Raw genomic sequence first — 15,278 nt, forward strand, 5'->3', positions numbered from 1 at the left:
CAAGCATTCATTCTGTCAGTCTCTGTCCTCCTAGTCCTGTCCTTGCAGGTAGCCATTGCTGTGGTTGCTATTGGTTACCTCACTCTTGTCTCTGTGAATACTTGCTGTCACTGTGGCAGTGATTAGATTAGCAAGCATTCATTCTGTCAGCCTCTGTCCTCCTAGTCCTGTCCTTGCAGGTAGCCATTGCTGTGGTTGCTATTGGTTACCTCACTCCTGTCTCTGTGAATGCTTGCTGTCACTGTGGCAGTGATTAGATTAGCAAGCATTCATTCTGTCAGTCTCTGTCCTCCTAGTCCTGTCCTTGCAGGTAGCCATTGCTGTGGTTGCTATTGGTTACCTCACTCCTGTCTCTGTGAATGCTTGCTGTCACTGAGGCAGTGACTAGATTAGGAAGCATTCATTCTGTCAGCCTCTGTCCTCCTAGTCCTGTCCTTGCAGGTAGCCATTGCTGTGGTTGCTATTGGTTACCTCACTCCTGTCTCTGTGAATGCTTGCTGTCACTGAGATAGTGACTAGATTAGCAAGCGTTCATTCTGTCAGTCTCTGTCCTCCTAGTCCTGTCCTTGCAGGTAGCCATTGCTGCGGTTGCTATTGGTTGCCTCACTCCAGTCTATCTTGTACCTGTCTGAATGTTTGCTATCGCAAGAGCGGCGCAACATCGCACTGCGCTGCCATTGCGTCTTATCAGAGGCCCTGAGCTGCAGTTGCTCTGGGCAGCCAGTGTAGCCTCTTCCGTTATTCAGCTCTCAGCCTTGTTGTGCTGGGTGGTCAGACAGTATGACCCCCCAGCGTTACAATATAAATCTGTTGACATAAACAGGCAACTTGTAACATCAAACATTTGTCCACACAGCTCTGATACCCTATTGGGAAGCAGGAGATTTGGGCACATGAGACAAGTGGACAAAAAGGGCGCCCCATTCACTCCCATTATAAATATCATTTAATGGGCGCCGAACAGGGAAAAAAGGCGCCGGAGATTATTAACGTTTTACAAACGGCGCCCGGAGATTTTTAAGGTTTTATAACTATGTTTGTGATGATTTAACTTTACAAAATGAGCCCGTGACGAATAACGTTTATAAAGATACTAAATCACCATTAAAACATTTCTAAAACATTATTATCCACCCAAAAAAAATTATTCACATTTTTTTATTTAAATTTTTTATTTATTAATGTTTGTAAAACATTATTATCCATAGGGGGTCTTAGGTTTAGGCACCACCAGGGGGGTCTTAGGTTTAGGCACCACCAGGGGGGGTCTTAGGTTTTGGCACCAACAGGGGGTCTTAGGTTTAGGCACCACCAGGGGGGTCTTAGGTTTAGGCACCACCAGGGGGGGTCTTAGGTTTAGGCACCACCAGGGTGGGTCTTAGGTTTAGGCACCACCAGGGGGGGTCTTAGGTTTAGGCACCACCAGGAGGGTCTTAGGTTTAGGCACCACCAGGGGGGGTCTTAGGTTTAGGCACCACCAGGGGGGTCTTAGGTTTAGGCACCACCAGGAGGGTCTTAGGTTTAGGCACCACCAGGGGGGTCTTAGGTTTAGGCACCACCAGGGGGGGTCTTAGGTTTAGGCACCAACAGGGGGGTCTTAGGTTTAGGCACCACCAGGGGGGTCTTAGGTTTAGGCACCACCAGGAGGATCTTAGGTTTAGGCACCACCAGGGGGGTCTTAGGTTTAGGCACCACCAGGAGGGTCTTAGGTTTAGGCACCACCAGGGGGGGTCTTAGGTTTAGGCACCACCAGGGGGGTCTTAGGTTTAGGCACCACCAGGAGGGTCTTAGGTTTAGGCACCACCAGGGGGGTCTTAGGTTTAGGCACCACCAGGGGGGTCTTAGGTTTAGGCACCAACAGGGGGGTCTTAGGTTTAGGCACCAACAGGGGGGTCTTAGGTTTAGGCACCAACAGGGGGGTCTTAGGTTTAGGCATCACCAGGGGGTAGTGTTGGGCGAACACCTGGATGTTCGGGTTCGGGCCGAACAGGCCGAACATGGGCCAGATGTTCGGCATGTTCGGCCCGAACGCCGAACTCAATGGGAGTCAATGGGACCCCCGAACATGCCCATTTTGGGGGCCCCATGGGGTCGCAGGCATAAGGGGGGAGCATGCCCCGGTCGCGGGGGGGGTCGGAAATTCCCCCCACCCCCTCCGCTAGCGCTCCCCCCTCTGCCCGCTTCCCCATACAAAAAGTTTGAAACAAGTTCAATAGTACCTGGGCTGGTGGCACTGGCTGGCAGTGGAGTGAGGAGGAGGAGGAGTCCGAGTAGCAGAGTGACGTTGAGGCCGGGCAGCGAGCGGTTCAGCGCTAGTACCCTTGTGGTACTTCCGCCCTTTCTCTGACCTCACGTCCTCTGCGTGATGACGCATACGAGGGTACGCGTGATGCGTACCCTCGTATGCAGAGGACGTGAGGTCAGAGAAAGGGCGGAAGTACCACAAGGGTACTAGCGCTGAACCGCCCGCTGCCCGGCCTCAACGTCACTCTGCTACTCGGACTCCTCCTCCTCCTCACTCCACTGCCAGCCAGTGCCACCAGCCCAGGTACTATTGAACTTGTTTCAAACTTTTTGTATGGGGAAGCGGGCAGAGGGGGGAGCGCTAGCGGAGGGGGTGGGGGGAATTTCCGACCCCCCCGCGATCGGGGCATGCTCCCCCCTTATGCCTGCGACCCCATGGGGGGCAGTATTCGGCCGAACAGGGCCCTGTTCGGCCGAACAGGGGCCCTGTTCGGCCATGCATTCAGTAGTTCGGCGAACCCCGAACAGTTTGGCCGAACACCACCAGGTGTTCGGCCGAACTCGAACATCACCCGAACAGGGTGATGTTCTGCAGAACCCGAACAGTGGCGAACACTGTTCGCCCAACACTACCAGGGGGGTCTTAAGTTTAGGCACCAACAGGGGGGTCTTAGGTTTAGGCATCACCAGGGGGGTCTTAGGTTTAGGCACCACCAGGGGGGTCTTAGGTTTAGGCACCACCAGGGGGGGTCTTAGGTTTAGGCACCAACAGGGGGGTCTTAGGTTTAGGCACCACCAGGGGGGTCTTAGGTTTAGGCACCACCAGGAGGGTCTTAGGTTTAGGCACCACCAGGGGGGTCTTAGGTTTAGGCACCACCAGGGGGGTCTTAGGTTTAGGCACCACCAGGGGGGGTCTTAGGTTTAGGCACCACCAGGGGGGTCTTAGGTTTAGGCACCACCAGGAGGGTCTTAGATTTAGGCACCACCAGGGGGGTCTTAGGGTTAGGCACCACCAGGGGGGGTCTTAGGTTTAGGCACCACCAGGGGGGTCTTAGGTTTAGGCACCATCAGGGGAGTCTTAGGTTTAGGCACCACCAGGGGGGTCTTAGGTTTAGGCACCACCAGGGGGGTCTTAGGTTTAGGCACCACCAGGAGGGTCTTAGGTTTAGGCACCACCAGGGGGGTCTTAGGTTTAGGCACCACCAGGGGGGTCTTAGGTTTAGGCACCAACAGGGGGGTCTTAGGTTTAGGCACCACCAGGGGGGTCTTAGAATTAGGCACCAACAGGGGGGTTTTAGGTTTAGGCACCACCAGGAGGGTCTTAGGTTTAGGCACCACCAGGGGGGTCTTAGGTTTAGGCACCACCAGGGGGGTCTTAGGTTTAGGCACCAACAGGGGGGTCTTAGGTTTAGGCACCAACAGGGGGGTCTTAGGTTTAGGCACCAACAGGGGGGTCTTAGGTTTAGGCACCACCAGGGGGGTCTTAGGTTTAGGCACCACCAGGAGGGTCTTAGGTTTAGGCACCACCAGGGGGGTCTTAGGTTTAGGCACCAACAGGGGGGCCTTAGGTTTAGGCACCAACAGGGGGGTCTTAGGTTTAGGCACCACCAGGGGGGTCTTAGGTTTAGGCACCAACAGGGGGGTCTTAGGTTTAGGCACCAACAGGGGGGTCTTAGGTTTAGGCACCAACAGGGGGGGGGGTCTTAGGTTTAGGCACCACCAGGGGGGTCTTAGGTTTAGGCACCAACAGGGGGTCTTAGGTTTAGGCACGAACAGGGGGGGGGTCTTAGGTTTAGGCACCACCAGGGGGGTCTTAGGTTTAGGCACCAACAGGGGGTCTAGGGGTTAGGGATAGGTACAGGGAGGGTTTTTAACAACCGTAAATATAAGTTCCAGTTTAGAAACAGGGAAGATTAACGTTTTAAGAATTGCCGATTTCATACACATTATTTAATGATTTATAAATTCTTAAAACACTATTTGTAAACGAAATTCTACACAATATTTTTATAAACGATAATACTGCTTATCGTTTACACCACGCGCCCTTTTTTCCCGACGCCCTTTTTTGATGTACTATTGGCACGATTATGGTACAGACTAATCAGGAAGAACCTCTTTCCAGGTGCCAATTGCTCCTACTCAATGCCCGTTTATCCCTGTAAGGTAAATATTTTCCAACATGTTGCACACTATTTGAAACGTTGTAATTAACACTCCTGCAATGAGAGGATTATTGAGTCAGCTTGAAAGTGTATGGAAAATCTATGGAAATTGTTCCCTGGCCTGCTGGTGTATGTTACAGTATTATTTACATAGGCATAACATTAGCAAGGCTGGCCCCAAATTTCTGTGAAATGACACGACACATATACAGATCTCATATGTATACTTGTTATTGTTGTTCAGATACAAATACAGTGGTGTAGCTAAGGAGCTGTGGGCCCCGATGCAAGTTTTACATGGGGCCTGTGAGAAAACGCGGAAAAGCCGCTGCGTGTACTCAGAACAAAGCGGCAGATTCCGCGTCCAACGCGGCGGTTGAAAGCTACAAGCAAGGAAAGATTTGCTAAGATTTGACCTGGGGGAGGGGAACTGCGTTAACCCCCAGCTCCCCTGCTCTTTTCAAGGGGCCCATATACCTAATGATTTTCCCGGCCATATACAGCAAATTTGATCACTGTGATCGAATCTGCTGTGAAATCGTTGCGCAAACGCTGACCGAATGATCGATTTCCATCCGAAATCGATTGTTCCTGTAGATCCGTCCGTGCGGAAGATTTCGCTCGATCGCCAGCGGGTGTGCGTCAATAGCGGCGTTCGAATGTCCGACGACCGACGCTAGCGGCAATACATTACCTTCTCCGGCCGGCACGTGTACCCGCTGTCACCGCTGCTCCTCTGGACTCCGGCAGGCTTCACTTCTTCCTGTCTCGACAGGAAGATTAAACAGTAGAGCGCCCTCTACTGTTTAAACTTCCCCGAACTGGAAGTACAGTGAAGGTGCAGCCCAGAAGCCCAGAGTGGAGAAGAAGACAGTGGAGACCGGGGGACTCGCGCCGGCCGGATAATGTATGCGGGGTGGGGGGGGCGGCGGCGGCAGCTCCACAGATTGTGATCGGTTTTAGGCTGAGATTGATTCACAATCTGTTTGCAGTAAAGGTGGCCATACGATCCCTCTCTGATCAGATTCCATCAGAGAGGGATCTATCTGTTGGTCGAATCTGATGGCAAATCGATCAGTGTATGGCCACCTTTAAACAGAATGTTTTTTTTTCTGTCTGCTGTCACTTATGAATAGTGGCTACAGGGAAGTTTTTATAAGGCTCTAACAACTTTATTTGGACGAATAAACGTTTATTCCTCACAGGTCCCCATTATCTCCAGCTACAGCACTGGTCCTGATTGGACAGTGTGCTGAACTGCTTGTGTATCTATGCTCCCCATTGTTGTAGGTTTTGCACGTTGTACAGCGCTACGGAATATGTTGGCGTTCTATAAATAAAAATAATAGTAATAATTGTTTATTATGTCCTGATCTGTAAAACCTCAGAAAGGAAAGAGAGTGGACTTTCTTTTCCCCGTCTGTCCCTATAGAGGGGATCTCAGGAATGTACCGCAATAACCTAGAAAGCACGAGACACAGATTCACTTCCTGAAAATCAGTTCCACTTCCTCCTCCCTCTCCGCAGCTGTGTCTGGGAGCTGCTATGGTGAGTAGTGTGACACCATCCATCTGAGATCTCCCTAGTAGTGTTGGGCGAACAGTGTTCGCCACTGTTCGGGTTCTGCAGAACATCACCCTGTTTGGGTGATGTTCGAGTTCGGCCGAACACCTCATGGTGTTCGGCCAAACTGTTCGGCCATTTGGCCGAACTAAGAGCGCATGACCGAACGTTACCCGAACGTTCGGCTAGCGCTGTGATTGGCCGAACGGGTCACGTGGTTCGGAACCGAACGCGCTCTGATTGGCCGAACGGGTCACGTGATTCGGGTAAATAAATACCCAGACCACGTCATATCTCCGCCGTTTGTCTGTGGGTTTAGCTTTGGGAAGGCAGGCAGGGTAGTTCTCTCTCCAGCCAGGCTAGCCAGGGTCCCCCGTACCAATGGTCTAGCACCATACAAAATAAATGGGATACAGTTGGGAACATCAAACTTGGAGAAGGACTTAGGAGTACTCATTGACAACAAGTTAAATAATCGTACTCAATGCCAAGCCGCTGCAGCTAAAGCGAACAAAATTTTGGGATGCATTAAAAGGGAAATAAAAACTTGAGATGCTAGCATAATATTGCCCCTGTTTAACTCTCTAGTAAGGCCACATCTGGAATATGGAATTCAGTTCTGGGCACCACATTACAAAAAAGATATTGCAGTTTTAGAGCAGGTGCAGAGACGAGCAACAAAATTGATGCGTGGGATGGAAGGTCTCACTTATCGAGAAAGGTTAGATAAACTGGGTTTATTTAGTCTAGAGAAAAGACGCCTTAGAGGGGATCTAATTAACATGTATAAATACATTAGAGGGCAATATAATAGCTTGGCGGATGAGCTTTTTGTCCCTAGGCCTTCTCAAAGGACTAGAGGACATGATCTGCGCATGGAGGAAAAACGTTTTAGCCATTTATTTAGGAAAGGGTTCTTTACAGTAAGAGTGGTTAAGATGTGGAATGCATTGCCACAGGAAGTCGTTATGGCAAACTCTATACCTGCATTTAAAGGGGGCTTAGATGCTTTCCTTGCGTTGAAAGACATCCATGGCTACAATTACTAGGTTATGCCTAATGATGTTGATCCAGGGATTTTATCTGATTGCCATCTGGAGTCAGGAAGGAATTTTTCCCATTTGGGGCTAATTGGACCATGCCTGGTGGGGTTTTTTTCGCCTTCCTCTGGATCAACAGGGGTATGTGGGGGACGGGCTGGAGTTGTACTTTGTACTGGTTGAACTCGATGGACGTATGTCTTTTTTCAGCCAAAATAACTATGTAACTATGTAACTATGTAATTGTGTCGCTGCTGGGAATAGTAGTACACCGCTCACCCACACTATATAGCATTGTGTTTACTGCCACTCTGTGTCTCTCTGCTGGGAACAGTAGTACACCACTCACCCTGTATAGCATTGTGCTCTGTGTCACTGCTGGGAACAGTAGTATACCACTCACCCACACTATATAGCATTGTGTTTACTGCCACTCTGTGTCTCTGCTGGGAACAGTAGTACACCGCTCACCCACCACTGTATACCATTGTGCTCTGTGTCGCTGCTGGGAACAGTAGTACACCGCTCAGCCACCACTGTATAGTATTGTGTTTACTGCCACTCTGTGTCTCTGCTGGGAACAGTAGTACACCGCTCACCCACCACTGTATAGCATTGGGCTTTGTGTCGCTGCTGGGAACAGTAGTACACCGCTCACCCACACTATATAGCATTGTGTTTACTGCCACTCTGTGTCTCTGCTGGGAACAGTAGTACACCGCTCACCCACCACTGTATAGCATTGTGCTCTGTGTCGCTGCTGGGAACAGTAGTACACCGCTCACCCACCCACCACTGTATAGCATTGTGCTCTGTGTCGCTGCTGGGAACAGTAGTACACCGCTCAGCCACCACTATATAGCATTGTGTTTACTGCCACTCTGTGTCTCTGCTGGGAACAGTAGTACACCGCTCACCCACCACTGTATAGCATTGTGCTCTGTGTCGCTGCTGGGAACAGTAGTACACCGCTCACCCACACTATATAGCATTGTGTTTACTGCCACTCTGTGTCTCTGCTGGGAACAGTAGTACACCGCTCACCCACCACTGTATAGCATTGTGCTCTGTATCGCTGCTGGGAACAGTAGTACACCACTCACCCACCACAGTATACCATTGTGCTCTGTGTCGCTGCTGGGAACAGTAGTACACCGCTCAGCCACCACTGTATAGCATTGTGTTTACTGCCACTCTGTGTCTCTGCTGGGAACAGTAGTACACCGCTCACCCACCACTGTATAGCATTGTGCTCTGTGTCGCTGCTGGGAACAGTAGTACACCGCTCACCCACCACTGTATAGCATCCTCCCCCTCCTCTAGCCAGTTGTATGCCGACAGACTGACTTCCGCAAACCCAGGACGACCAGGAGGGCAGCAAACAACACAAGCCGCAGCTAGTGCCCAAAAGGGAATGGTATCGGCAGTGTGCTTAGAGTGGGAAAATTTTCTGACACCCATGCAGCAGCCCACAGAACAGCAAGCGTGCAGATCCACCTCCAACACCGATCGCCTGGAGAAGATGGTCAAGGACTACATGTCAGATGGCGTAGCCGTGTTGAACAATCCATCTGCACCCTTCAACTATTGGGTATCGAAGCTAGACACCTGGCATGAACTGGCAATGTACGCAATAGAGGTGCTGGCTTGCCCGGCAGCCAGCGTTATGTCGGAATGCTGTTTCAGTGCTGCCGGAGGCATCATCACAGATCGGCGTATCCGCCTCTCCACAGAAAATGCAGACCGTCTGACTCAAATTAAAATGAATCAATCCTGGATTGGAAACGACTATGCAACACTCCTGGACCCCAACCAAGTAACATGAACAATGACCATCTGTGATGGTTTAGCGTTTCCGGTCCCTGTTTATTGAACCTCTTATCTGTATTACATTTATGACTGCATGGCGGTAAAAAGCATGCTATCCGCACGCTTCTTGTCCTCATGCAAGGCCTGGGTTGTTGTGTCTGAAAGCGTGGCCTTCTCCTCCTGTGCCTCCTCCTGTTCCATCACGTGTGCTGCTGCTGGGTTAGCGTTGCCGGTCCCTGTTTATGGAACCTCTTATCTTTATTACATTTATGACTGCATGGCGGAAAAATGCATGCTATCCGCACGCTTCTTGTCCTCATGCAAGGCCTGGGTTGTTGTGTTTTAAAGCGTGGCCTTCTCCTCCTGCGCCTCCTCCTGTTCCATCACGTGTGCTGCTGCTGGGTTAGCGTTGCCGGTCCCTGTTTATGGAACCTCTTATCTTAATTACATTTATGACTGCATGGCGGCAAAATGCATGCTATCCGCACGCTTCTTGTCCTCATGCAAGGCCTGGGTTGTTGTGTCTCAAAGCGTGGCCTTCTCCTCCTGCGCCACCCTCCTCCTGTTCCATCACGTGTGCTGCTGCTGGGTTAGCGTTGCCGCTCCCTGTTTATGGAACCTCTTATCTTTATTACATTTATGACTGCATGGCGGCAAAAGGCATGCTACCTGTGCAAAGAAAACAGACATTTCCCGCATTTAAAAGACAGTTTTCCCTTTGAAACTTTAAAATCGATTTTCTCAAAAACTATAAGCTCTTTTTGCTAATTTTTTTTCCTCTTGTACCCACTCCCAAGGTGCACATACCCTGTAAATTTGGGGTATGTAGCATGTAAGGAGGCTTTACAAAGCACGAAAGTTCGGGTCCCCATTGACTTCCATTATGTTTGGAGTTCGGCGCGAACACCCGAACATCGCGGCCATGTTCGGCGAACGTTCGCGAGCCCGAACATCCAGGTGTTCGCCCAACACTACTCCCTAGAGACTTCTCCCTCTCTGCAGCCGTGTCTGGGAGCTGCTATGGTGAGTAGTGTGACACCATCCATCTCCCTAGAGGCTCCTCCCTCTCCGCAGCTGTGTCTGGGAGCTGCTATGGTGAGTAGTGTGACACCATGCTTCTCCCTAGAGGCTCCTCCCTCTCTGCAGCCGTGTCTGGGAGCTGCTATGGTGAGTAGTGTGACATCATCCATCTCCCTAGAGGCTCCTCCCTCTCCGCAGCCGTGTCTGGGAGCTGCTGTGATGAGTAGTGTGACACCATCCATCTCCCTAGAGACTTCCTCCATGCTGAAGCCTATATCTTCCACCAGTGCCACCCATGGATATCACAAGTCATCAGAAGCACTATCAAGCCATGGGCTATATCTCCGATCAGCAAAGTGCTTAACCACCCTGGCGTTCTATTAAGAGCGCCAGGGTGCACGTGCAGCAGTTTTTTGTTTTTTTTAATTCCCCTATCATGTAGCTAGCCTAGCGCTAGCTACATGATGCCCCCCTCCCTGCGCTATCCCTCCCACCCCTCGATCGCCGCCGGCGCACTCAACCCATAAGGAAATCCCATTCTGAACAGGATTCCCTTTAGGGCTTCCCCCATCGCCATGGCGATGATCGTGATGCTGCCTGGCACTGATTGGCCAGGCTGCAAAGGGGTCTCGGCGGGGGGGGGGGGGCGGTTACGAGGCGGATAGCGGCACACAAAGTGCTTGCTGCGTGTTTGAAAAAAAAATTTGTGAAAATCGGCCCAGCGGGGCCTGAGCGGCGCCCTCCGGCGGTAATGGACGAGCTGAGCTCGTCCATACCGCTAAGGTGGGGGGGGGGGGGGGGGGATCATTTACTTACCTGGAGCTTCATCCAGTCCCCTGACCTGGATTCCTTTAGGCCCCTCCCTTACATTCTGTGCACATCCGCACAGCAGCTGTCCCCTCTGATTGTGCATGTGCCGTCCCGGGCCATGCCCCTCCTCCATCGCGCGCCCACAGCCAGGAGTGTTCTGCACTTGTGCAGTTCATGAAAAATTACAACTGCCGGTGCGTCGAACGCTCCTGGGAACAGAACCGCCATCAAGGAGTCACGCGGCCAGGACCGCACAAGCACAGTTGTCCTGTGACTGACTCAATCAGAGGGGACATCTGCTGATTGGATCAGTGTAGAATGACATCAAGGGACCAGGAGGACTACAGGAGGCTGGAAGAAACCCCAGGTAAGCTTCACTGAGTACATTAGGTTTACTTTAGATATCCTTTAGGCGGGTAAAAAAGGACAAGATTTACTTACCTAGGGCTTCATCCAGCCCCCGCAGTCTATAAGGTCCCTCGTTGTCCTGCTGGTCTGATCCGTTGTGTTGCTGTCCCACCAGCTATAGTCCGCTAAGGCAGGAGCATTCTGCACATGTACACAGAAATCTGCCAGCCATGGGAGCGCAATGGAGGCACTGCGCACAGCCAGGACAGTGCGTGGGGTGACAGCGGTACAATGCAGCAGACTGGAAGGACACTGAGGGACCTGAAGGACCATAAGAGGCTGGAGGAAGCCCCAGGTAAGTAAAACATTCTCCAGCCCCTTGCAGCTGACTGTCCCATGCTGACAGCTCTGTCCGCAGCCACCGGCCCGGGGTCCCTACACAGTGCAGAGGGTGACCTCGAGATAGTCCTTACTGCACCTGCGTGAAGCGCCGCTGTCAATCAAGCCCATGTTGTATGCGGTGTACTGCGCAGATGGAGTGGTTCTGTGCCTGCGCAGTAAGCCACGGATAACGTGGCCTTGATTGACAGCTGCGCTTGCGCAGGCGCAGTAGAGCACGCCTGGCAAGACACCGTGCGGGAACCTCGGGCTGGCAGCGGAGAGCAGAGCTGCGGTGTCGGGCAGTCGGCTGCAAGGGGCTGGAGAAAGCCCTACGTAAGTAAATCAGCTTTCATGTGTGAAGAAACGCGTAAAAGCCGCCGCATGGACGCAAGATGAGGCGGCTGTTTCCGCGGCTGGCATGTACGCATAGGCCTGCTTCTCTCAGTGAGCTGGGATGCGGAGGAAACGCTCAGACAGCCTGGCGGCGGATTCTGCATCCCATACAGCAACAACATTACAACACATGACTGGTGTGGCTGGGACTGGTTTAGGAGGACGCGTGTGCGCGCGCAGAGAGGCAGGGCCTTTATGGCAGTCAGAGGAGGGTCAGCTGACCAGGCCGGTCAGCTGACAATTGCAGCAACTTTCATTGGTCCAGCACTTAAGGGAGGTGCTGGAGACCACTGGTGTATATATACTGGGTGCTGGGCATTCCTCTGGTGTCTGGCGTTGCGATCACTACGTGGTAGCACTCAGGCCTTGTCTGTATCTGTTTTCTAGCATAGTTTCCAAAGGTGTTGACGATCACGGACCTCACACCTTAGCGTTAGGAATATTGAACTGTATTATTTGTTATGACCTTCAGCCTGCCTGACTTATCCTCCTGAACTCTGATTCTGTACCTTGCTATTTCTGATATCCTGTTGCCGAACTCTGCTCGTTCCTGGACTCTGTATCTGCCTCCTGATTCTGTACTCTGCTATTCTGATACTCCGTTGCCAAACCCTGCCTGTTTATTGGATTCCGTATCTGTCTCCTGAATCTGTACCTTATCTGTCTGTGTGTTAACGACCTGGCTTGCCCGACCTCGAGAACTGGCCTTACTGTTAGAGGCAGTTCCCAGACCTGTTAGTGGCACCCTCTCACTGGTGTCACTCACGCTCTGTCCTTCCTCCTCTCAGCCTAGCTCCTACCCTGGGAGAGTCTAGGCCAGAGGAAGGAACATACTTCTGGAGAAGTACTCAAAGTATTGCTGTTGCACTTAACACTCACTTGTTATCTCAGGTGTCCAGAGGTTAGTAGATATATCTGATTATCGGTGATATTGCAGATCATCAATAATCTGGTATATTTTGTATTCTCTGTGATACTGCAGATCACCGGTAATCAGACCCTCTCTGTGTTACACCGATCGTTACAGAACGCCAGACCTAAATACAAATGGACGCACACTCCGACCGTCTGGGCGCACTTGCCACTTCGGTGGACACCATCAATCAAGTGCTGGGTAGTCACAAGACTATGATTGAAGCCTTGTCTGGTTCTTTACAAACCCTCCAGACAGCAGTAGATGAGGTGCGATCCCCTCCTAGTTCTGATATACGTTTACCCGTACCTGAAAAATGTTCTGGTCACAGATCTGACTTCCAAAATTTCAGAAGTAGAGTGTTATCTTATTTTGAGTTGAGACCCCGAAATTCTGGAACAATGGCCCAAAGGGTCACATTTATTAAGACGTTGTTATCTGGCGATTCTCAAACGTGGGCGTACATTTTGCCCACTGGAGACTTAGCCCTCACGTCAGTGGACACATTTTTTAAAGCTATGGCAGTAATTTACGACGACCCAGACCTTGCTGCGACTTCTGAGCGGAAGCTCAAGCTTTTGCGTCAAGGCAAGGGTCCGGTCGAGGATTACGCAGCGGAATTTAGGAGGTGGTCAGTTTCAGCTGGGTGGGACAATTATGCCCTTCTAGATTGTTTTCTATCGGAACTGTCAGATGAGGTCTCGAATCTCATGTTAAGTCTGCCTGAACCTAGGACAGTCGATGAGGCCATTTAATCGGCCATTCGAGTCAACCGGAGGCTGCGCTATCAGAAGCAGACCCGGGGTAATAGTCAGGTAAAGATGGTTTCCTATGCTGCGACTCCAGAAATTCCACCTCCTCCCGTCTCGCCTCCACCCGAACCTATGCAAATTGGTCGGTCAAAACTATCTCAGGTGGAGCGAAGACGGAGGATGTCTGAGCAGCTGTGTCTTTACTGCGCAGAGGGGGGTCATAGAGTACGTAATTGTCCCAATAAGTCGGGAAACGCTACCGCCTAGGAGTTGTAGGGGGTAGCACCCTAGGCGTGCGACTCTTACCCCTAGAAGATAAACGGTTACTTCTTCCGTGTACTGTTACATGGGAAGGTAGAACCGAGGATTCCGAGACCTTTGTTGACTCAGGCTCTGCAGCAAATTTTATGGACTTTGGACTACTGGATTTGCAAAGAAATTGGGTATTCCGCTCACCCCGGTTAAACCACCCATTCAGGTTACGGCAGTAGATGATTCCCCCCTGCAAAGTAATCATCCGCTGTCTCAGACACCAGAGGTGGAAGTCACTATAGGGGTACTACATACAGAGAAACTGCAGTTTTTTGTGTTACACATGACCACCTCCACAGTCATCCTTGGCATGCCATGGTTGCACTGTCACTCTCCACAGATCGATTGGACCACTGGGCAGTTAACCAGCTGGTCACCACATTGTTTCCAGCAGTGTTTAGGGAAGGTGACATTAGGCCAGACCAGGATTCATGTGGAGGGGGTTCCAGTACAATATTCCGAGTATACTGATGTGTTCTGTCCCAAGGCTGCTGACAAGTTACCGCCATATCGCCCGTTTGATTGCCCCATTGATCTTCAATCTGGTTGTATGCCCCCAAGGGGTCATCTTTACAATTTGTCCGGGCCAGAGAAACTGGCCATGCAAGAGTACATTCGTGAGAATTTAGCCAAGGGGTTCATTCGACCTTCCCGGTCGCCCGCTGGCGCAGGGTTCTTTTTTTGTTAAAAAGTAAGACGGAGGTCTGCGGCCGTGCATAGATTACCGGGGCCTGAATAAAATCACAGTGAAGAATCGCTACCCTTTGCCCCTGATAGATGACCTGTTCACACAAGTTACCAACGCTAAAGTCTTTTCAAAATTAGATTTACGGGGTGCATACAACCTGGTGCGGATCAGAAAGGGCGATGAATGGAAGACGGCCTTTAACACGCCCGACGGGCATTACGAGTACTTGGTGATGCCCTTCGGGCTGTGTAACGCCCCGGCCGTCTTCCAAGAACTAATTAATGAGGTATTCAGAGAGGTGTTGGGCAAATTCGTGTTAGTATACCTGGACGATATACTTATTTTTTCCAACAACCTCTCTGAGCACAGGACACATGTCCGAATTGTATTGGACAAACTGAGGCAGAACATGCTTTACGCTAAATTGGAGAGATGCATCTTCGAGGTAACATCTGTCACCTTTTTGGGGTACATCATTTCCACCTCAGGCTTGTCGATGGACCCTGCCAAGGTCTCTGCTGTGTTAGAGTGGCCTCAACCTGTGGCGTTAAAATCTTTGCAGAGATTCTTAGGCTTTGCCAATTACTATAGAAGGTTCATAAAAGGGTACTCCACTGTCATTTCACCCCTCACCAATCTCACGAAAAAAGGGGCAGATACTACTCACTGGTCCCCAGAAGCCCTGCAAGCATTCTCCACTCTGAAAGACTTGTATTGCTCGGCACCCATCCTGAGACACGTTGACACTTCTTACCCCTTTATTGTTAAGGTGGACGCCTCAGAGGTCGGGGAAGGGGCTATGCTGTCTCAGCGATCAGGGTTGCAGGGTAGATTGCACCC

General features: G+C 51.1%; 1 protein-coding gene and 1 long non-coding RNA gene across 2 annotated transcripts in view; one reads left to right on the forward strand and one right to left on the reverse strand.

Annotated features, from left to right (window-relative positions):
* Positions 1-15,278, reverse strand: part of LOC137560825 (asialoglycoprotein receptor 1-like) — a 216,960-nt gene that overhangs the window by 109,051 nt on the left and 92,631 nt on the right. The gene's annotated exons all lie outside the window — the stretch shown is intronic.
* LOC137560822 (uncharacterized) overlaps positions 1-15,278 on the forward strand; it is a 64,677-nt gene that overhangs the window by 775 nt on the left and 48,624 nt on the right. The window lies entirely within an intron of this gene.

This window comes from Hyperolius riggenbachi, chromosome 3 (genome assembly GCF_040937935.1).
Source record: "Hyperolius riggenbachi isolate aHypRig1 chromosome 3, aHypRig1.pri, whole genome shotgun sequence".
Taxonomy (NCBI): Eukaryota; Metazoa; Chordata; class Amphibia; order Anura; family Hyperoliidae; genus Hyperolius; species Hyperolius riggenbachi.